We start from the raw sequence: 23842 nt of genomic DNA, 5'->3' as shown, positions 1-23842 counted from the left end.
TGATGTTATAGTCAAAAGAAGTCAGATAAAGCTTTCACCCAAAATTTTGGGTTCTCTTTGGAAGAGAGACTTTTCTTTTTCAGTTTCTTCTTTTTTGTCTTTGTTCTATTTTTCCATTTTTTGCTTCCAGATTCTGGTGGGCTAGCTTGAACAGTTAATGTCCTGATTCAACTTAGAAAAAATATTACAGACAGGGAATTGAAATAATATAGCTGGAAACAAAAATGCTGAATCTAATAAAGTCCTGCCTTATTTCCTACCTTAATTGACAGATTAAAAAAAAACAGATTTGGAAAAAAATACAAGAGTGTCAATTAAATGTCCATCTGAACCAAAGCGCTAAATACTTGAGAGGAGTCTTGGAAAGCTGGGAGAATTCAGGATAGCACTTGCCAATGGTAGGATGCAAATTTCAAGGGTGTTCTGGACCTGAAGATATAAACTTGATTGGTATGGTCAAAATATGGGTAAAATAAAAAAACTTGCTATTTCTTGGATTCTTTAAAAATTCTAGTTCTGTTTTAGAAAGGGCAACAGCTTTGGGCAAAGGTGATAGGCTAGTGCTGAACTTTTCTGTCTGTGAGACATATGTTAGTAGTAAAGAAGTAAAACAGTAAATTGATTAGAGTTATGAAAAGAAGCACGAACTGAAAAGATCAAGATGCACAAGTTTACAGAATAGCTTATGATGCTAGAACTTAAGGAGGTTAAACGCTGACTTCAACTACGAAATCCCACTAAGAACTGTGGCAAGTTACATACTCTTCATCATCTTTGGATTTCACAAAAACTATATGAATGTCAAATATGTTGGGCAGAGTCAGGTGCTGAAACAGTGAGAGGATTCAAACAGACAGACTTGTCTCTTAAATTGGAAAAGAGAACACAACAGGAAAATTAGACAACAGAAATATCGAACGGATATGCCAGCAGGTTAAAGCTTTATGTTCCTTCACGCTTAGCCTCTGGTAAGACTTGCCCTCATCAGTGACTGGTTTAGTGGTCTTCTGTTTTATAGCATTTGTGCAGACTAAAATTATGATACATACTCACTGGATAATTAGCATGATAAGCGTTTACGTCCAGCTGAATATCCTCTGCCCACCCCTATTCTTAAACTTTAGTATCAAAGACTCATTCCTACATATGCTATATACCTTTAAAAATGAGATCCAATCTATATCTCTGACTATAATATTAAATATGTAACATCTAATATGAATTATCTTTCACAGATGAGAAGTACCATCTTTTCAAAATTTAGCAGGACTGTGAAATTAAATTGATGTGTCGAACTGTTTTTTCTAGTTGTCAGTTTGCACAAAAACACTTTTTACTGAGGATTTTACAAATCTACAGCAAAAGACAAAAATACAGACTTTTCCAGTAATCAATAAAAATAAAAGAATTAGATATAATACCACAACTAAACTATATTACATCAAAGTACCTTGTTCACCTGGTTATTCACAGATATTCAGCCAGAATATTGCCTTAAAATAGGGTAGTGCTCCGTTAAACAAGAATTAGAGATCATCAAGAAGAAAGCTCTTCCTCACCATTGCCCTAAGAGAGCTCACAAAATAGATGAAAGCTTTTCCTAGAAAACTGGTACAGAAGTTTCAGCTCCCAGGAACATGAATTCCCCATTTTAGTAGCTTTTAGTGTAACACTTACCTTTTAGTAAAATTGTAGTGTAATGAGATTTTGACCATTGAGTCTAACCTGTTACAGGGAAAGGAAGAAGTGTTTCATGTCCTATACATGGCTTATGTTTCATGTTGTAAGAATAGATGTGCTGTGGACCCATCTCTAATATATGTCTTTACAGGACTACCTGAGACTGCAGAGGACTAAACGTGATGGTAGAGCTGGGTCTTTTCCAGTCTTGCCCTCTTAGTAGTTATTTCTATGGATGATTTACATTTTTAACTTTATTTTTTCCTATTATCTTTGAGGAGGTATAACAGATTGGATGATCTTTGTATCGTCCACTTTTATATTCACAGACATGTTGAAAGAAAACTCTTCACGGTGAACCAGGAAAAAAAGGGCTCAATGACGAGCCCAGGAATATGTTTCAGACAAGCTATTGTACACACTGGAGCAGCAGGAGCTGTGATAAATTTTCTTGTAACAACACTTTATGAACGAATTACAGGCAGTCATTTTCAGATTAGATGTTTGGACAGAGAACACCTGAAAATACATATTTTCAAATAGCAGGCCATTAAGGCTTCTGAAAACCCACAAATGTTTCTGTGATTCTTTGATAAAGTGCCTGGTATTAAAAATATTAGTCTCTCCAATAGCTTCTTAAATTACTTTGCACATTTTTATAGTAAAACATTGAACTTCAGGGGACATGTTCATTATAATTCAGATCAAACTCAGCACCATATCAGTAACTGTGGTGAAAAGGTAATCATAGAAAATTCTAGAGTCAGACATGCTTGCCAGTTGGATTTATTCAACATGCCTGAAGCTACAGTTTCTGTATGATGTTGTAATGCTTTCTGTCCAGTTATGCCCCCAAAATACTTCTGTAACACCTTCCATTTTAGATGAAATACATGAGCCAGAATCACTAGGGTACTAAATCAACCCCTCCTGGGACTAGGTTAATGCTAGCCAATGTAAAGGGATGCAAATACTATTTTGCAAATTAATCACTTGATGATTTTAGAAGCCTCAAGTAACCAGATTCTTCAGGAGAATATCTGCACATTCCCAGTTTCCATAATTATTCTTCCTTCTCTGGACAATTCTGAGTATTGGATTTATTTTTTAACTGAAAGGTAAAACTGCCACTTCCTTATGTAGATGCAATCTTGGCCAGATGTCTGAGATCTGAACTCAGATCTGTGGCTCGAAAATCTCAAGCTAAAAATACAGGTTTCAATCCAAAAGCAACAGTAACCTGAAAACTTTTGCCTGCCAAAGAGGGACTGTAATTGCACAGCCAAGTTTCCAGGGGAAGGTCTCTGCAGCATGAAGCAGGCAGTGCAGTTATAACCAGGACACTGGGCCCTGCAGAAGCACCCTGTTCCTTCTGTGTGAGTAACTCCACGAGCACTGCTAGGATGCTCACAGTGTTCTAAAACTTCCCCAGACAGGAGATCCGTGAGTGGAGTCACCCCCAATTTAGTGAGTCTCTTAAGTGCACGCTCTCAGCCCACCTCCACATCTGCCTGCCAGACAGCTAAAGCTAGAAATGAGGGACACAGAAACCATCAGTCACGCTGTTCAAGTGCAACAAATCAACAATGCACCGTTCCCCCTCAAGCACCATTTCCTTCTTTGACTTGCACTTGGTTCTCTACCAACCCACCCATCAGGAATGGAGAAGATAGCCAATTTTGGTTGCCTTTCGTGGTACAAGTTCACTACTGCTGACAGCTTGCAGAGATTGCACTATTCACCAGGGTGGAAAGGCACTTTAGCAAGGCATTAAATTCCACCGCCTTTACCACCGACTCATGTGATATCAGTCCATCTCAAATTTGAACCAAGAAAAAGATATCTCAGGACTTGCAGCTGTGGGACTCTCAGAAGTGGGATGATTTTGTTTGTGCTGTTCCCTTTCTTAGTGTGTTTGACAAGTTTTAAATCAAACATTGACAGGTGCTGAACAGATAAGACTACAAGATAGGTAACACAAAAACAGTGTGCAAACTAAAACATTAGTGTTGCACTTGTGTGGTTATTTTTTTTATGATCTGGTACAAGAAGAAATGTCCAAAGTGTTTAGACGGTCAGAAATAAGTAAAAAACCCCATGTCACTAGAACTTCTTAACTTTGTATTAAAAGATTCATCCATGTCCTGAGCACGTGGAATCACTTTGGTAAGTCCAGCAATGTATGAAATGAAAAAACCCCGTGACAGTTCTCTGCAGCAGTGACATACTCTGCTATTTATGGAAGTAATAAACACAAAAAATGCAGAAAAGTCCCAAATTCTAAGAACTATGGAAAAATAGTTTTTTCATCATTTCTAAATTCCTTTTCGTAGTGCTGCTCCCTATACAGCTTCTGAAATGAAACATTTGTTTAGTGGAGAGTAAACCTCTCTCCATACTCTCATGTAAACTATAGCAGAACAATGAAAATACCTTAAAATGCATAAGATTTGTTTAACTATTTTTTTCTATGCATTTTTAAACCTGTCTATAACATTGAGGAGAATTTTACAGAGCAGATTGTTGGTTTCACATCCACAGTCAAAAATAAAGCGAGAGCGCAGTGGCATTACAGCACAGGCAAGAGCTTTTTGAACACCTAGAGACCTTTCTGACACTGACAATTTGCCAGGAAAGGAATGCTATGAATAAGCCACGCAATACAATTTTTTAGATAAAAATATGGTTCAAGGGCAATCAGCAATGCCCTTGCTGTCAAATTTCTCAGCATCGCTTGACAACACCAATCATGACTTGCTACTGATTCATCTTAGACCTGACAAAAGAAGCGAGAATTAAACTGACCCTTGTTTTGGGGAGATCATGACCCAGAGGGTTCCAAGCATTATTTAGGGATGTACAGGATATACTAGTATAGTTCTCTTGAGATCTGGCCCTTTTTCAAGGCACTCCACAGGTATGTAGAAAGCTGCACATACAGAACTGTGTATGCAGATTAGCTGGCCCTGCTGAACCAGAAACAAGTCTGCATATTCTTGAGCACCATCTACTGGCACCTCTTCTATTAATAAGTGCACAATCGTTACAGAGCACCCTAGTAACAGGCTGGGCAATTGCTAATTCTCCTTCCATGAGTCACCTCATTAAGGATGTTGAAAATAATTCACATTAATTGTCATAACCTTTGGGTTGAACCCATTGTTCTAGCCATTGGAGAAAAGGAAACTATCTTTGCAAGATCTGCTTTTTTATCTCTGTTTGAAAAGCTCTTCATATTTCAGAGATCTGTCACTTTCTCCTTAAGCTCTTCAGCACTGTAATTTTTCTGTACATTCTCTTTAGTGTTGTCTTAATTCATCTACAGCTCCTTATATTACATATTGCATTTCTATACATCTTCTGGTAAATACAAGTATGATTCAAAGCTCTTTACAGTTACAATGTCTTTCCATCTGTTTATGAGCTGTGAACCAGAACCTCATTACATCAGTTCTTAAGGGAAGATGTGAACCAGTTAACAAAAATTGCACGACAAGGTCTGTATTTACAAGGTTCCAGTAAAATGTCTGGAGCTTTTGCTGTGTCAGCCAATGGAGAATATGTCTAGAAGAGTGACCTGTTCCTGGTTGTTATACCTTAAATTTGGGCCAGGTACAATGCCAAATTCTTCTTTGACTTCGTCTTTTTCTTGAGCAAAAATGTACCTTGGCTATGTCAGAGAAAAATCCTAGCAGTTGCTAAAGGATGGAAGCATATTTATATCCTTTTGCTTATGTTATAGGGTTACTGTGTTTAAGAAACTGGCAACTCTCAGCAGGAGCAGCATACTCACTTGGGAGCATTCGAGGTCACAATCCTCCTAATGTGAACCGATATCTTGTCTTGCAGTCTCTAGAGAACGTAGCAGTAGGCAAGACGAGGTATTGTTTTCTAAGCAGCCTGTTCTAATATTACATAAACCATCCTTTGCTGTCACTAATTATGCAAAAGCTTTATATTTATGCTTAAGTAATGCTTACATATGCATATGCTTAAGTTGGCCAGACCTATCCAAATACTGGCTTGTATCTTGCGAAAAGGTAGGGTAGGAAGTAGCAGAGCATTCTGTATATCCTTGCACAATTCTCACAGAGTGTTATTAAATCTTAGCAATCGAGCCCTCATACCTCACTACTCAGAATACAACACTTGAATATTCTAGAGTCCTTTAATATCAATTAAATATCAATAATCCCCCAGCAATCCTAGTACAACTAGAAATTATTAGAGTTCTAAGGAAATATATATATCTTATCATGTTAAAAAATGAACGAAAAATTATTCTTTATAAAACCAAGAATGGCTCTAAGACATGAGCATCAAATATTAAAATGGTGTGACACATCAAAAATTATGAAAATAATTTTCTAATCCAAAAGGGAAAGTGAAGTATGGTTCCAAAAATGTGGATGCATAAGTATCTTAATTATTCAGTTTCCTTCTCTCTTAACAGGGCATCAGACATATATGAAAGAATGAAAATAAAAATGAGGGGTAAAAGCAGTATTATTTTAAAATCTATATTCCTCCAGAGTTGTAAAATCTGAAGATGCGCATACTAGAAGAGTAAATTACAGACTTTTATCTTTATTATTGTCAGCTGAAAGACGTGAGAAAAAATACTGTGTTAAAAGATGTTTTGGTTTTCTGGGGTTCCTCTGAAGATGTCTTGCTGGGAAATTGGAGATATCTGTACAACCTGTCTCTGTGCATATATTTACAGAACAAACTTGTTTGCATTTGCAAGGAAGCCTTACAGAGGAGAAGAGCTATTCAAGCATGATAAGGACAGTGTATGTAAAAATGTAAGTATTTTTAGGTTTGCTAGGTAATATTGTTTGCTAACCCAGATGCATCACAGCCCTGTTTCTTTGTATGGCCTAGGCTCACAAGTGCACCTCCCAAGATGCAGCATGGGTCTGCTGTATTGGTATGTACAGTGGTTCATCTTTTTTGACAGGGGAGCCTCATGCAGAGGGGAATGGATCATGAAAAGCTGCAGCAACTTAGGCAGCTGGAACAGACTGTCCAGGCAGTCTGAAGTATTTCAGCACAGGCAGATGCTGAAGAGAACATGTGTAAAGGAGTGGCACACATTTCTACCCTGTAGTGGAATGAAACTATGTCAGAATACCCATCTGTAGGCTGCTGATACTCCTTTTCCTTTCAGCTCTCCTTGAGAACAACTCTTGCAGGCCTTGAGCCGTATGTCTAACTTTCTTGAAGCTAAATGATATGATTTTCCACCCCATCAGCAGGGCTGTGAGCTACCCTCTCCCCTGAACAGCCACTATTATCTCAGTAGTCCTGACTTTTTCAGTGTCTGTGATTCTGCTCCCTCTGGAATAAATGACAATGGTAACTAGCAACCAGGAGAGCCTTAAAAAAAAGAAAAAAAAGAAAAAAAAAGCATTCGTTTAACACCAAAACATTTAAAAGAAAATAGAATCTAATGCCCCAGGCATACATTTAGCTTTCTCAGATGTCCAGCCGGCAGATCTCACCTCTTATAGACTTTTCCACAAAGCTTGTGTTCCTGGGCAGCCGCTGGCAGCTGGCCACCAATCTTTTAGCAGTTTGTTATCCCTTCAGCCAGAAGAGTGCGACTCTTCCATCTTCCACAGTGACAGATATAGACTCCTGAAGGTGAGTCATTTCCCTAGTGTCATTCATGAACTTGCCAATGCACACTAATGTGAAATTTCCCATACAAGCCCCACCAAGTGAAAGCATTACATGTGAACAACCCTTAGGCTGTTATTCTCCCTCTTTGTCCCAGCCACACATGGTAAGTATGCTATTGAGAAAGGAATACTGTAGATGGGATAAATTTTTATGTTATGTAACAATTCTATGCCTGTTCTAATAATTTTCCCACTGGATAAAAATTCTATTTTTTTCAACATTTCTACATTTGATGAAAAGCTGGTACAATGTTTTACATTCTAAAACACGTGTATGGGGAACATGTTCAGACGTCAATAATTCTGGTATTCAAGAAGAGTATTTTCCTTCAAATAGTCGTGCCATCACATCTAACATTAATTCCGTGCCTATTGCCATTCATAATAAAATTAAAACCATAGTTGCACATTTCAGACAAAGAAAAAAATTAAACCTACAGCAAACTGAAAGAATTAATTACAAAAGGAGAAGTATTTGGTAGTAATATAAAAAAAGTTTAAATTTTAATTAAAGCATGCAAGAAGATCAGACTGCTGACAAAATCGTATGAGTGATTTTAGATATCTGTGTTTCTCATGGCCAGTTTGACACCTTTCTTCTTTGGAAACTGCTGAACTCCCAACTTATGGAATCAGGCCACTTTAAAGGTACTGAGGTATCAGCCTCTCCTTCCCCTGCCCCTCCTCTAATCATCACTTTTGAAACTAGGCATGTTTTGGGAGGAGAAAGAGCAAAATTGTAATATCTTCAATTTTTATGATTTAATGACATTGCTACAATGACATGTTGTAACTCGTCAGAAGACAGTGCTTCTAATATAAGTCTAAAAGGGTGATTTAGGAGGCATTATACTACAGAGGGCTTCATCTTAGCTAGGTTTCCTCCTCTCAATTTTTGTGCAGCAAGAAAGACAGGGTAGCATATAAGCCATGACACAGCCTTGCCAACATACTGTCTTTATGTCTCTAGATTATAAATATGAAGAAAAAAAAATCCTAAGGCTGTACAATTTGTGGGAAAAAGTCATTTAAACTTACATAAAATGCCTAGTAAATATCTGCACAATGTGAAGAAGCCATTGCTTAAAGATATTTTGTAAATAACTATAGATTGGCCTCAGTTCCTTCTTCTGAACAGGAGGAAGCTACAGACACACTAGTGAAATTTTCTTCTCCTACCTTCCTCAAATGCGGACAAAAGAAATAGGTCAACTCATGTCAACAAACAGAAAAGCTCTGTCCTTCTGCAGGCCAAGCAGCAGTACTATTCAGTCATGCTGAAGTCAAGTCTTCTCACCTAAGTTTTCTCACCCCTGAGAAAAACTTTCTTCAGAGGTGAGCCTCAAAATTCCTCTGCTTCCTTTGGGTCAAGCCCTACGTAAGCCCGATACTCAGCATCTGTGCACTGTTTTTATCACAAAGGGGGAAGAGTTCCTCCAGGTCCTCACTAGACTTGACTTACTGTTAACCCCTAGCCTTCAACAATGCATTTCTGCTGGCCAAAAAGCATATTCTAAGTATCATCTTTGTCACTACTATCCAGAGTTGAGTTAGCAGGTTGTGTAACTAAGCCACTAAAATTTCAATAATAGGTTTGCAAGATGGTTGTAAATTACATGGAACAACAATGCTATAGGAAAACATTCTGTAGATGAAATCCAAAGTGTACATGTGATTTACTGGAAAACCACTTAAGGACAGTAAAGTTTCCTTTTGCAAATATGTTTATTTAATGCCATCTTCCAAAAACTGTCCACAGAAGGGCTATCTAACAAAGCACTGTCTATGATAGAATGTCACATCATTACTTTTGTATTTGTTATTTTCTATGTGACTTCTAGAGAAGAGAAATTTTTATTGCCCTCGCAGAGGGATGAGTAAATAGATCACAGAAAGACCCAAATGACAAGAGTCTGCCCTTAAACCACCCACAATTTCTAGACTGAAACTATTACAGATGTCCATGATAACCTATAGCAGCTACTTAGTTTCTGTGAAAAAGATGTATAAACTATTGCATTTTCAACTCTGATCTTTCTATTATTAGTTATCAAAGTCAACTTTTGACAGTCATCAGTTGTATAGTGTGTCTTTTTATAAAATGAGCTCTATTCCAGCTTTTTGCTGTCAGAGGGAAAGTACTGATGGCACCAGAATTCTTCCTGTGACACTTCTGAGCAAGCTTAACCGGCAAGATGATAAACAGACAGTTGAGACTGCTGTGAAGGTGGACAGCCTGATGATCTCATGCTCCTCCCTCATCCTCTCTCCCCAAAATGCCTTTTAGGCCTGCTGCATCAATAAGGCACATAAGCAAGCCTGTAGTTTCTCCAGAAGAGATGGTCAAAATATACCCCTGGAATTGGGAGCCGAGAGGAGAGAATCGCCATCTGCGCCTGCACGCAGACACCTGAGGAGGGGAAGAAAATCAGGGAGCGCAGTGCATTGCGTATGGGTCTCTTACACTGTGTTTCTGACCTGGCCACCTTAATCTGACCCTTACCTCTTTGTAGTAACTTGCCCAATGTTGGATGAAGGAGAAAAAGTAGGAGACTTTCTGGGGGATTTCAAAATGTCACCTGCTGGAAGAGCAGGTGAGCATCCCTGGGATTCATCTCAGGAGCCTCGGGGCACTGCCATAAGCAAGAACAAACAGGCCTGGAAAACAGGAGATTCTTGTCCTGTTTCTGACTCAACCCCAATTGCTATGGTCTGCGATCAGTCATCTACGCCTGTGCCACCCTGTGTCTTTTGTAGTCTAGAAGTTACTTGAAATAGCCACTGCTTCTTACCCTGTTCTTGCCCTATTGGTGCTATTATATTTACCAGCATATGTACTCACCTATTTCTGGTAAAAGTTCTTCACAGTACTGTTGAGCCTTTGTTTCTTCCCCATATGCAGTAATCCCACAGTGAACCTCAGCAACAGAAAGTGCTCTTGAGTTCACCAGAATACACTCACTGCTTTCATCCATTCATTCCTCTTTCTTTGCATCCATAAAGCCTGACATTTCCAAAGCCTTAATCTTTTATGAAGTTTATGTCTACCAAAAGCAGTAGGTCAACTCAATATTGGGTAAATATGCTGGTATATTGGGTGCCCTCTTAAAACGTGTGTATCATCTACAGGAACAACATGGCTCTGTCACACTCTGGTGGCAAGGTCGGAGTATGCCTCTTCAGTCCTGTTCATACACTCTGAGCCCATGCTGCGAGTCACAGATGTCAAGTTCAGATCAAAGCTAAAAATGTATTGTACCCTGCAAGAAAAGATCATTTGCCTCTAATCTGGGAGTGTAAACACTAAAATACACTAGAAACAATATATTTTGTGCAGGTAGGTTTATAGTTACTTAGATAGCTTAAATTTGCATTTCAACTCTTTTAACACATTTGTAGTCATTTAAGGATACTTTAGCTGGGTTCAGTTCAGGATTTGAGCTTTTACAATAACTGCATGGTTTGATTGCTTAATCATTTGTATATAATATCAGTCTTGCCTGCATTATAATATAATTTATATCTGGGAATGTAGATCTAAAAAGATTGTAGATTTCTATATAAGGAAGGAATATCTGAAAGTTTTCATATGTTTCTGTCTTTTTTATGGCTACATTTAAGTATGAGTAAGTATTTTAAGCACCATCTTTTTAAGAGGAAACTAGTGATTTTGTGCTGTAGGCTTACTGTTCCTGATCTTTTTGCTAGTATCTTCTGTAACCAAATAGCCATATAATACAGTATTGCTACTGCTATTAACAGGCCATGTACTGAATCTGCAAGGCCTCAGTACTGTGATTTGCCAGGCTGCTCTGTCTGAACCCGTCCTGGCCTGCCTGCCACTCTGCTTTAGTGCCTTCAGCTGTGACAGCAGTTTCTCTAATTGAGCAGGTGTCTACAGTTAATTTGCTTTACTCTTGTGTATCTTTGTGCAGTACAACCCCAGCTTTATAGAGACAGCAGGAACAAGCAGTTATTCTGTGCAGAATGAGATATTCACAACTCCAACACCATGATGTTGTGCAGAGAAATACTGGCCTGGGATGATGGCAGAAGCCACGAGAAGTGGAGATGCAGGATGTGGCATGGAGGAGCACAAGCATGGGGTGATACGGGATGGGCACAGGCTGGCACTGGAGACCCCACAGCTACTAACCGGGTACTTAACCATGGTCAGTTAAAGAAATGCAGACGTGGAGCTGGACCAAACTGGCTTTAGGGGTAATGAAGAGGACAAAGAAATACTATCGAACATATGTAGAAGGCACCTTGTATAGTAAATACAGATGTAAAATGGAACTGCAGACAACTGAAGAAAAAGAACAGTGTAAAAGCATATTAGCAGACATATAAAAATGATCCCAAGTGGATCCTAGAGCAAGGAAGGAGAAAATATCAACATGAACATCGTATTTCTCCCAGCTAAGGACTCTGCTCACTGTAACACCCTCACTACCAATACCAGAATGAGACCATTGACCTTAGGAGACGGAGGAGTCATGGAAGGGTGAGCATAACACCAGGAACAAAGGTACAAAATAAGTATGTCTGTAACAACTTCAACTGTATTATTATTGCTGAGACTTTTTTCTGCCTAGAACCATTCTTTTTTATTCTTTAATAATTAGATCTAGACTGACAATGATTCTTGATTTAGACTGTTAAATTTTCAATTATCCTGACAACAAATTCTTGTCTTATATATAAGGTGTGTTTTCTCTTTGCCCAAAAACAAGAATTTGAGCATAACATTTCCTTTACAGTGCTGAAAGGTATATTACAGACCCCAACACCCAAGTTCTGTGCAGTTTCATTCACTTGTATTCATTTATTTATTTATTTCAGTTTCAGGTTCAGGCAAACTGAATTATTCAACAGTGCTGCTGAATATCTAAGGTGAAGTGAACAACAGAAACATGCTTTGGGCAACAAAGAGGGTCAGGCTTAAGGAAAAAAAGTAATACCCAACAACCTCCATATCTCTAGAGCTTCAGCCTGGGTTCTGAATGCCAAGTTATCCATGAATATTTTAAGAACTTAGTTCACACATCTCTTCTTTCCTATGCTGCTAGCCCTGATATTTGTATTACTGGTTTGCTTGGCCAACGTGTAGCACTAAGAATGGGCACTGACTTCCTTGGGGTTAAAAATGACATGATGATCAGATAGAGGCTCATAGCGAAAAAGAACACACATTTCCCACTACAGCAGAAATTTGTCTGTGGCTTTCATTTCACCTTTTCTTCTCTTAATTTACTTCTTATTTCACAATGAATTCTAGAAATACCAGTGAGAACACTCCCGCACCCAGGGATACAACCCAAGAACAGAAGCTCAGAGGCCAAAGCTTGTAACTCAATGATCACATGTGGCTCACAATTAACAGCAACACCTTTCGGTCTGGATCCTGTGTGAAAGCAAGAGAGTTTATGCAAATCTGTGTTAAGAAAGGAAATTTCATCTTGCAGAGGATTTAGAAAATGATAGTTATTCTCATTTTGTTGAGGAAATGATTCCTAAATGTTGTTGTTTTTCTTAAAAGAATAATAGAAAAAAAAAATGCTATGGGTCAGAGTGTCTTTTATTTGGCCAATTTTCTGTACACTGAAGTTGGGCAAGTGTCTGGAGACTCATTTTGCATTTAAAACTGGAAGGAAGTATTCTAATGGCTGCTCAGATATAGTGAATTAAATAGTCCTTTAATTATCCAAGTGATTGTTCCTTTCTTTAAACCAAAACAGGGATGAAAACTGTAAGACTTAGGCTCTTTTTCTTCTCAGTATAATTGATGAACTAGATTAATGTGCTGCCACTTTAAAGCAGGAAAAATAAAATCAAGATAGTTACCTTTTTTTGTACTAGCCATTTTGAAGGCTTACAGACCAGATAGAAAGATAAGTTCTCTGCCAGAAGAGAATTCTTAGACCCACCAAATGCCTCTTGATCACAAAGGCAGCACAAGGCTGTAGTGGGAAACTTCAGCCCTTCTCACATGTCTGTTTGCAGCATGTGTGGGAATTTGTGCCTAGTACCCCAATAATAAGGTCACCTGAATGATGCCCATATTTTTCCTACATTTATTTGATGCCCATATTTTGAAGCATTTAAGTAAAGGGACAGTTGTAAGATATGAGTAAATGATCACCTGAGATGAGACCATGTCAGATATCTCCCAAAATGCCTTTACTTTACTTTGCTCTTAGAAGACTAAATATACAGGTAACTCGCCCACTAATGGAGCTTACAAAACCTGCACATCCCTGCTGTGTGGGATCATGTGGGCTAGCTGCTAGACACACAGGACAGACAAAGACTGACTGCAAGCTGACTTGTACTTAATTGTATCTAGCTGGCCTATTTTTAGTCCACTTCCTCATATAGCAGTGCTACCAGGAGCCAGAGAGGAGGGCGGAATAAAAGTGGAAAAAAAATTCCCTGACCAAAATATGGTGCAACAGGGTTTTTTTCAAAAAAATAAAAAATAATAATAATAATAATCTAAACAGCAACAGAACTGCTTTATGGCGCTTGTATGATGTACTGAGGCAGAGCAACAGCAGGAGAGGTCAGTGGACCTCCAGAAACGGCGATGCTTCATCACCCCCCTGCAGTAGGCGACCCCGGCTCAGCCACCTCCCGGCTGCACGTGCGGGGCCATGCACCACAGTGGAGGCAGCAGCGCAGCCCTTGCAGTCCGCTTTGAGATGCAGACGGCTACCAAGAACCGCACGCCTTGTTTCCAGGAATGCTCCTGCTGTACATGAAGTCACTTAACTCTAAATTAAATTTTATACCAGTGAAACACTAGAACCCAGTCCAATAAAGGAATCACTTCTTCTTTATTATCAGCTAAGCAGAGTAGCAAGGGAGTGAGGTTTTCTTTAAGTCAATTTATAAAAACACATTTTAATCAGCTTTGACAGCTAATTAAGCTGTTTACAGTTATGTAACTGTACTGTTTGTTATGGATCCTAAAACACCTAGAGAGAAACTGTGTACCCTGGAAAACTTGCCAGTTTTGCCAGGGTCCCATTCTGCTGTTTTATTCTTGCTTCATGCAATTTAATCTTTCCTTTTTAATCCACATCAAACTGCATGCATTTGCAGCAGCATTGAGTGAATTCTTTCAGAGAATACCTTGTGTTGACTTAAAACTGCCCTTTAATCTGTTTCTTTATGTGCACCAAGAAAAACATTTTAAAAAAAGGATATTTGATTTTGTTATCATTAATCTAAAAGCTTTACTTTATCTGCAAAACTTTCTAGCTAGAGTGGGCTTAATTAGAGGAGGAAATGTGAAAACAAGGTCTGGATCCTCCGTTTTTGAGCAAATAGGTTTCATACTGTGAATGCTGGGTCTTATTCTCTGCTTGAACAATTAAGCGTTGCACAGCTAAGGTGGATCAACCAGCCTGCAACCTCCTGTGTGCAGGTAGTACAGCAGCACCAGCAACGCGGCCTGTTGTAGAGTCTTTTAATAGAAATGTGAAGACTGCTACAAATGGAGAACAAATGGCACCAACAGCAGAAGAACGCCAGGTGCTGATGGCTGCTATATTGTCAGGTCATCACACAGCACACGGAAAGAAGCACAGCCTCCCAGGACATGCAGATCAGGAGGCCATGGACTGTGCATAAATCCTGGTGAGTCAAAGAGGTGGGAGAGCATGGACACACAGAAGGTTGCAATAGCTGTCAGCTCATAAATGGTGCAAAAAGACATATCCAAAACCAGCACAAGATCATCGACCTAAGAACTGAGGAGATACAGTAAGGATTGGTGCCTGAATGCTAGACAGATTAGCTGGACACATGTCTTCATGCTTAGGAGTATGTGGATATGAGAGTGTGAATGTGTGAATCAGTTTTGTCTTAAAATCATCTTCCTCTCCTACAAGGTCTTGCATGGAGCTTTGCTTGAATGCTGAAACATTATACTCTACAGAATGTAATTTGCCAAAGGAAATATATTTGATGTGTGCAGTTGTTTACTACCTGTACACAAGAAACACCCAGCTAAGGAAGCAGAAACTGCTTTGAGCTTTTGCTCTACATGTTTTTGGAAGCTGTGAAAGATCAGGAGAAGGAAATTGGCTCCCTGCTCCAATACTTGTAAAGAGCAGAAAGCGACACATTTTCAGTTTGTTAATTGAAACCTGTTTAACAAGCAGTCCTCAGTTTTTGCAGCACATCACCCTACCTTGCATACATGTCTTCTTGACTGTATCCTCAATATATATCTACCAATTACACAATGTTTAATGCCTTCTGATAAAGATAATACAGCTAGTACAAACACCAAGTTTTCCTCGATTTGCTTTCATAACAGCTATCTGCTTGCTTCTTTACTTTGGAACAGCCAGACTGAAAATTAAATTAGGCTGCCATTCACAATAAAACCTACGCCTAATGAGGTATGGACTCTATTCCCAAGCCCTGCAACAGACTACAATATTTCACTGGGAAAATTACAGCCTGTGTGGCCCCATAAATTTGTCTGAAAGTGTGGTTCATTCATTTCGAGGTGAACGTTAATGAGAACACAGTACAGATTCCTGTAAGAGCGAACCAGTATTTGTTTATCAGTTGCAGAAACAATAGTATCCACCAGGTCTTTAGCATTTCCTCTATATTTTGAAAAAGCTGAAGAAAAAGATAGCTCATAACTAATATCCCTTCAGGTCTTTTTCACAAATCTTATTTGTAGAGCTTCCAAGAGCTTTTGGATAAGTATACTGCAGAAACAGATGCAGACATGAGCTGTACATAATTCAGAGCACTACGTTTTTGGGGCTCCATTACCAACAGACGCTATAAATAAAATTAGTTAGGGCTTGCTTGTGCCAATATCAAACTTAATTTAGCATAGCAATATAACCATTATAGTTGATTAGAGCCAAATAATTGTGCATATACACTTTTGAGTGATGTACTTTGATGCACAGCTCTTATGTCAACAAATAACTATTTTAACTTACCTTTTTCTGGCTACTACCCACAAGTTTCCAAGTGCTTTTCAAGAGCCATAAGTTCACCTATTACTGTTTCACCAGTGAGCTAATTAATTCTGAGTCTTTACAGGTGCAAAGAAAAGAAACTAGATATTTTAACTCGCACTCTTCTTCTTCAAACATTGGTCACTGCAGCCTTCATACTCCTGAGACAGTCCGTGTTGTATGTACAGAATGACACAAAAAAAGTTTAGAAAAGTAAACTATTATGAGAAAAGCCACAAAGATTCAGTCTTATGTCTAATGGCACCAAAACCAGAGATATGGAAAGATCTTGAATACTGCCAGCTTCAATTACTTACAACGGTAAAGTTTGATTTTCAAGGCCATCTCTGAAACTGTCCTGGACAACAGCCAGTGAACTAACAGGTAACTGGGGTGAGACCATATTACTGGAAGTGATGATGGCTATCAGGCAGGCTCACTGAAAGCCTGGCACAGAAGGTTTAACAATTATTTGAATTCATTCATAGCCTAATTTTATTTGTGTTTGCCATTTCAAGGAAAGCTACTCTTTACAGAATCACCTTGGTCGTATCCCGGTTGCTCTGGCAGAAATATTCAGAGAAACTGAAATACTTTGAAGCATCAAGGTAAGCATCAAGAAGATTTCAGCAAGGTCTGGTTAGCTTCTCTGGCTTCAGAGGGTGTTGGATCAGAGCATCAGAGAGCATACATCCACTGTCAGTGCCATACACATCCCAACAAATCCACACCGCACACCTAAAAAAAGTCTTGAACTTAATGAAAATAGTGTACTTTTTCATCAATTATTAGATTTATTTTTTTTTAATCCAAAGGAGGTCTGGTAGTTTACCTATTTGGGACACTTAATTAAACAGCTGCTATGGGTATTAAGCTGCTGGGTATGATTTGCTGCCTAGGGATAGACAAAGTGTCTGCTCAAGTACCATTTCAGTAAATGATTCTTTTAAGTGTGTGCTCAGCAAAAACCTAACTCCTGATGATTTATGAGCTATGTGGTGTGCAGGCCAGGTCAAGAAGCATGTCTTCCAGAGAAAAAAGGTGATCCAGCAAAGCCTCTATTAAAATTTGACACCAGTCAATGTTATGCTGTGTTTTGATATTATTTTCCGAGTGCCTCTTCAGAGTTACAGATATAAATGTGCAGCCCGTTGTAAGTATTACTTCAAATTTAAGGTGATGTTTAAAAAAATCTGCTGCAACTTCAATCCGACAGACTTTTATGTCATTTATGACCATTACAGCTTGAGTTTAAGAGAATACTGTCAACTTTGGAAGCTGAACTTCCATTTCTGCAATTCCCTTTCCATTCATCCAGCCTAAGGCAAATTCTTTAAGCTTCTGCCTTAGCTGGATTGGGGATGACACTTCAGAAAAAGCAGATTGAAAATTCTACATGACTTCACACCTTAGACCCCACAACAGCTCCCTATAGCGACATACCAAGATATCTCCAGTTTTGTACACAACAAATCTGCTCTGTGTGTTCATCTGAGAGACTTCAGCCTTAACAGGAAGTACAGGGAAATGTCTACAAAGTACTTTGCTGCATATTGAAACTGTCTGGTGACATTTTCATAAACTTCTCTGTGAATAGAGTTTAACTGAAGGCCTTTTAGTCTGGTGACCTAGAGGACCTTGAGTATGTGGAAGTCAAACACTGTCTACACAGGCAGTTGCTTAAGGAAGTTTTAACAGCACTGGTGTCTCCCCCTTTTCCTTTCAGATAAATTTTAGATGGAAAAACTGTATTGAAGAATAACCTAACCATGTTTCATTTTAGGCAAAAAAAGTTCAAGTATTTTTGCTTCTTTTGCAAGACCAAGTACAACAAAATAAATTGCGATATCCTTTTTTTTTTTTACTATATCTGGTAAAATGTGTGAAATAAATTCTGGTGACAATACTCTGTAATATGGTGTACATGTTTGTGTAGGTAATAAATGGTTGTGGGACATGAAACAATGGTTTTAGCTGCACTGATTCTACTTGCATGTGCTAATGGCATAACTCAGAAATCAGAAAGCTCCATTTCACCAGAGCCCCTACATTATGCAGAAATATATCACTGTAGATGTGGAAGTAGAGGATTTCACATCCATCCCTAGAAGGCTGTCATTATTCTGCAGAGCTGGCAGAAGCACAGGCAGTGCTGTATCAGCTTCTGATGAAATTCAGGCTTCCTCGCAGATGTATCAAAAATACTATAGGACTCTCATTCCCAATAGCTTGATCATTGCCTTACGTGCACGTGTGCTGGGGAGTCCAACTGCTCCCGATTTTTTGCTGTATTAGTTTTTGAAGTCAGTTTAGTCTGTCTTAACAGAAAGTGTTCCAAAATGCTCAACTCCCTTAACACTCTTGCTTTTCTACTTTGTAAAGCATCACTTTTAGTTCCAAAGAACAATTTGATTTTGTCTAACTTTTAAGTCAGAAATGGCTTGGAAGAGTTGGAAGAAGTTTGTAAGCACCTATTTAAAAAGCAGCCTCTCAGTTGCTCTCTCTCTCCTGTGCTGGCCCCTTGTCCTACCGGCTCTTGCAGAGAAAGTTCCCTTCCACAGGGTCCCTTGCAATAGTACAGTGACCTATACGTAAAAGTTTCTTCATTTTTCACAGGTTGAAGAGGGTGTTACGCCCTGAAGCACGATGTTCCTCCTTTCCTCATTCACAGTTCTCCCTTCATTGCACAATACTGGAATTCTGCATTTTCTCATAATACAGATCGCTGAGCAAGGGGCCTGATCCTGGGGAAGCCCAAGGGTCCCTATTCCTGAAAGAAGCATATAAAACCTGACAGCAATCAGTGCTTGAATGAAGGTCACAGCAGCTCACTGAAACAAGCTCCACAGGCCTTTTGCTAATATAAATGTTGCAGAGTAAAGGAAACTGGAATTTAGAAATCAATCTTTGTAGCTAAAACTAGGAATGATAAAACAAATTCCTAACATCCTCTCAGTAATCTCCTTTATATTTGTGGTTCTTATTATCATAGTACTTTGTTAATATACATTCAAATGTTAGCAACAGAAATAGCAGTGATTTAAGTTTCTTTACAGTTGTGGCCAGCTTTAAAAGGAAAATGATTACCCAACTCAATTTTGCTTTTACGTTTGCCATTACAATGCAGCTATTTCTTTCCATAGACTATAAATTTTGTCATTTGTCATCTAAACCATTTTGGAGGAAATAAAATTGCAGAGTGTTCTTAGTTTCACAAAACTATTTAGTTTACTTCTCACCAGTTTTTGAATGCAAGAAAGGCATTTTTCGCCCTAAGTATTCAGATTAGGCAGCATTTTATTTTTAGGTTAATCACTGCAGGTTTCTGTAAATCTGCAGAAATAGTGTGGTTATTTTCTAGAAAACTATCAATGGGTATAAGGAGAAAATCATCATACTGCTACTGACTTTAAAATGATACCATAAATTTATGTCATCTGAAGTATTAATCTGTTGAAAAGAATAATCAGAGCATCCTGCCCCCAGTTATAGCAACTGCTATTACAGATTCAATTTTGTGCATGGAATGAAGGGATGGATCTAACCTCATGGAAGCCAGTGGGAGCTTTACAGCTCTCATCCCAAAACAGATTTCCATTTTGCATTCTTAGTTATCTTCGGGACCAAATAGTTACCTATAGCAGATCTAAGCCTAACTATCATGCATCTATAGGTTACACTCGAGCTACAAACACGGACAGGAGCTGGGGCTGAGACCCACGGAAGGAGTCTCGCTGCAGGAGTCTGTGCTTCCTCAGCTTTGAGTCGTTCGTAGGGCAAGGACCTTTCCATACAATTCCTGTTGCAATTTCCTCACTCTGGCACTATGACTGTGATAGTTGTTCTGGCTTCCTCACTAAGATAGATAAATATTTCCATTTCCTTGTCTAGGTAAATTTAGATATAAGAAGTTTTTAAACTGTGCTCTTTCTAAAGCAATTTGAGCTGTTATTTTTTCATTGTACTTGAAAGACTTTACTCATTTGCACATTCAAAGGCTTTAAACAAACATGTGCAACTCAAATATTTACATTTTAAGATCTCTAATGTTGTCTTAATTGTTAGATTTTCTTACCCAATCTGTTTAAGCTGCTAACTATACTTGTCACTCTACTCTTGACAAGATTCTCTCTGACAATCTGCATATTGCCATCAGGCACTCTCTGGGCTCCTTAGCTTTTTGAAATGCCATTTGAACCAAGGCAATTCTCTAAATTTCCCTTCTTTCCTCAATCACCAGTTATTAAGACCATATCTTGGACAACAGTGCATGGACATTTGGTGTTTTACCTCATGCAGGTTACTTTAATTGCCACCTAGATCTCTATCAAATAACATCTAGAAGCTCCTGACTACTGCAAAGCAATGTCTGTGTTGCATGTGCGAATCATTCCTCATAATAAATAAATGATAAAACCCCGCAGAAGTATGGATGCATCCCATCATGCAGCATATTCATTACACCATTTACTCTAGACTTCAGTTATTTTAAAGAGGATGTTGCTGTTGATATTAACCCATCAAAAAACTCACTAGTCACTCCTGCGGGTTTCAGCCAATTTATGTATAACATCAACAAATGCTTCCGTGCCAACAGTTGGTTATCATTGTTTTCAGATGTGCTACTACTTTAAACTGGCTTCCAGCTCATGAACCTTGATTTCAGATACATGTATTGGAAGTGAGAAAATAATTACAAGTGATAACTGAAATCTTAGCTTGCAACCTTATTCAACCAATTAAGTGAACAGAGTAGGAGGAGAAGACAGATCCAGCTGTCAGCTTGTTGATTAGCAAGAAGACTTACATGTACACAACCAGATTCTTATATGACACACAGCAGTGAGGCAGCTAATGTAGTTTAACTTCAAAAATCTGCTGTTTTGAATTCTTTATAAGTGACAGAATGAAAGAAAGCAATATACTCCTACATTACTTTTTCTCTTTCAACAAGCAGAGGTATTGCAAGCTCAGATCCATGCAAGGATTAGGTTATTGACTGCAGACAGTTTAAGACAGTTTGGTGTTTAAACAATAAACCACAGTCTCATTAATTCTACTCGCAACTTATTGCCCATTTTCCAAATGATAATTACCCTGGTCCCATAAAGCAGACTACGTGCTCTCGTAACTGTTTAAAAGATTCTGCTCCATTATCCCATCACTTATTAATGAAGCTGTTGAAGAGAAAAACCAAAAAGAATGAAAATAGTTACTTGAAACAATCTGTCCCTGCCAAAACACAGGCTGTAACGAGTGCCATCCCCTTTTTTAACAGGTCTCCGAAGTAGGATGAAAAGTAAGTGCTGCTCGACTAGAAAAAAACAACAGTAGCACTCTGGAGGCGTCATGGGATTTTAAGCAGAAATCCCTGCTGACAGGCTGAGTTGGTTTTTTCCCCCTCCAGGAGGGAGAAAGGGAAGGCCAGAAAATTAGAGCAAACCCATATATCTCTATTCTGTACAAACTGCTGAGGATGTCTGCACGGTATTTAGATTTGGAGATCTGATCCTTGGACGATGAAATTGTGCACCTGGTGACACAGCGGGTGGACGATTCAGAGCAGTCAAAGGGTCGATGGCTCACAGGAGAGCGGCGCGTTTGGCTACGAGCCAGCCCAGCCTCCCCGAAGGACTGGGGAGCCACGGACTTGCTTGTGGATGTAGCAGAAAGATCGTGCTGTCCTTCACTATAGCTTACGCAGGCTGTGTTTGAGACTAAGCATTAAGAATAACTTTGGTTTGTAAGAACAAGAATTTTCATTCCAAGTTTTACCATGGATTGATGTCTGGTCCCTTTGCTATTTATCAGAAAGCCACTTCACAGCAGAAATGCGGTGACCAAATTTAACAGTTAGGCAGCTGTTTTTCTAGTGCCAGTATTTCATGAACAAGCTGGGGAACAATACCTCTCAAGCAGGTATCTAACTGGCTGGAAAACTATAGTCAGAGAATCATTTTATCAGTGCCAAAATGGGAGGTTGTAGTGAGCATTATTCCCTGGTTTATGTCCAAAACCCAGTACTACTCAATATTTTTCATTAGTGACCTGGATGATGGACGAGCAAGCATGCTTTTAAATTCACAGACAACATCAAACTGGGGAGGACAGGCCTGGCATTCTAATGAAGCCTGACAAATTGGAGAAACAATCTGGGGAAAAAAATGAAATAAGATGGAATTTCATAATGGCAAGTGCCACATTTTACGCAGACAGAATAATCAGTTGTGCAAACTCAGGATGAGGGACTAGAGGCTAAGCAGCAGGTCAGCAGAAAAGTATCTAGGGAGTAATGCAGCACAGAAGCTATTGAGAGAAAGGCAAAAAATTTACTGAGATGTATGAAGAAGACTGTCGCATATGAGACACCTGAAGCAATTGCAGTGTTCTGCTTCACAACAGGAAAGCCTGGAGAAAATACTGCTCCAGTGTCAGGCACTGCAATACAGTTCAGGAGCGACCGAGCCGGATGTGCTGGACAGATTCCAGAGGAGGCCAATAAGAATAACCGGCATGTTAGAAAATTTGAGCAAATATGAGAATAAACTACTTTGAATATGGTTTATCTTGGCTAGGGAAGACAGAAGAGGCACATGCTAGCTGTAGTCAAGTACATAAAATCTCTCTAAAATATGGAAAGAAGTAATTTTTGTGTGTGTGTGTGTGTGTGTGTGTGCGATAAATAGAAGTAGTAACAGTTTTAAGTTGCAGTAAGACCATGCTCAGGAAGTTTCTCTGAATGTCTAACCTGCACCTTTCTCCGCAGTGAAGCCCTGGCACAGGCTGCACAAACTCTGTAGGCAGTCTTCGTCGCTAGAGATTCAAGAACTCGTGTCAGAAATGAGGAGGTAGAGTTAATCCTGTCTTGGAGCTGGAAGATGAACTAAGTGACCCCTTGCAATTTCCTTCAGCCTGGCTTTCCGCGGTTTGTGAGTAGGGCAGTCAGTTACCTCAGCCATGAAAATAAGGCATTGCTCTGTGAGATCCTATTTGTGAGTGTAATTATGTGTCAGCTGACATGTGCGTCTCATAACGAGAAAAAGGATTCTAATATTAGAGGCAAACTTCAAAGAAAAACAACAGTGCTTCGTGTTCCCAGTTGTGTGAGTCTGCCTCCCTTTTACAAATATAACCCTCCAAGTAATAACACATAGAAGTGTAAGAAGAAGGTATAAAGAGGAAGGTAAAACAGAGAGCCAGGTTTTCCTTTGAATTCCCTCTTTTTGTCACACTTACAGGATTATGTGAACCATAGGTGGCTCGCTGTCACTTATGCAGTACACAAACTGCGGTAGGTTAAAGTCCCACTTACAAAATAAATATTTTCCGTTATTAGACAGCTCTAATCTCAGGGAAAGGGCTGGTGACACAACCCATAATTTGAACTTGTCTTTATCTTTGAAATTGTCAAATGTTGACTTCTTTTCAACCTACCATGCAAATAGTTGCTTCCCCGTGAAGACTGCAAGGCCATTAATCACC

The sequence above is a fragment of the Apteryx mantelli genome, chromosome 6 (genome assembly GCF_036417845.1).
Source record: "Apteryx mantelli isolate bAptMan1 chromosome 6, bAptMan1.hap1, whole genome shotgun sequence".
NCBI lineage: Eukaryota > Metazoa > Chordata > Aves > Apterygiformes > Apterygidae > Apteryx > Apteryx mantelli.
The sequence above is the reverse complement of the archived record's forward strand: the minus strand, read 5'-3'. Positions refer to the sequence as shown.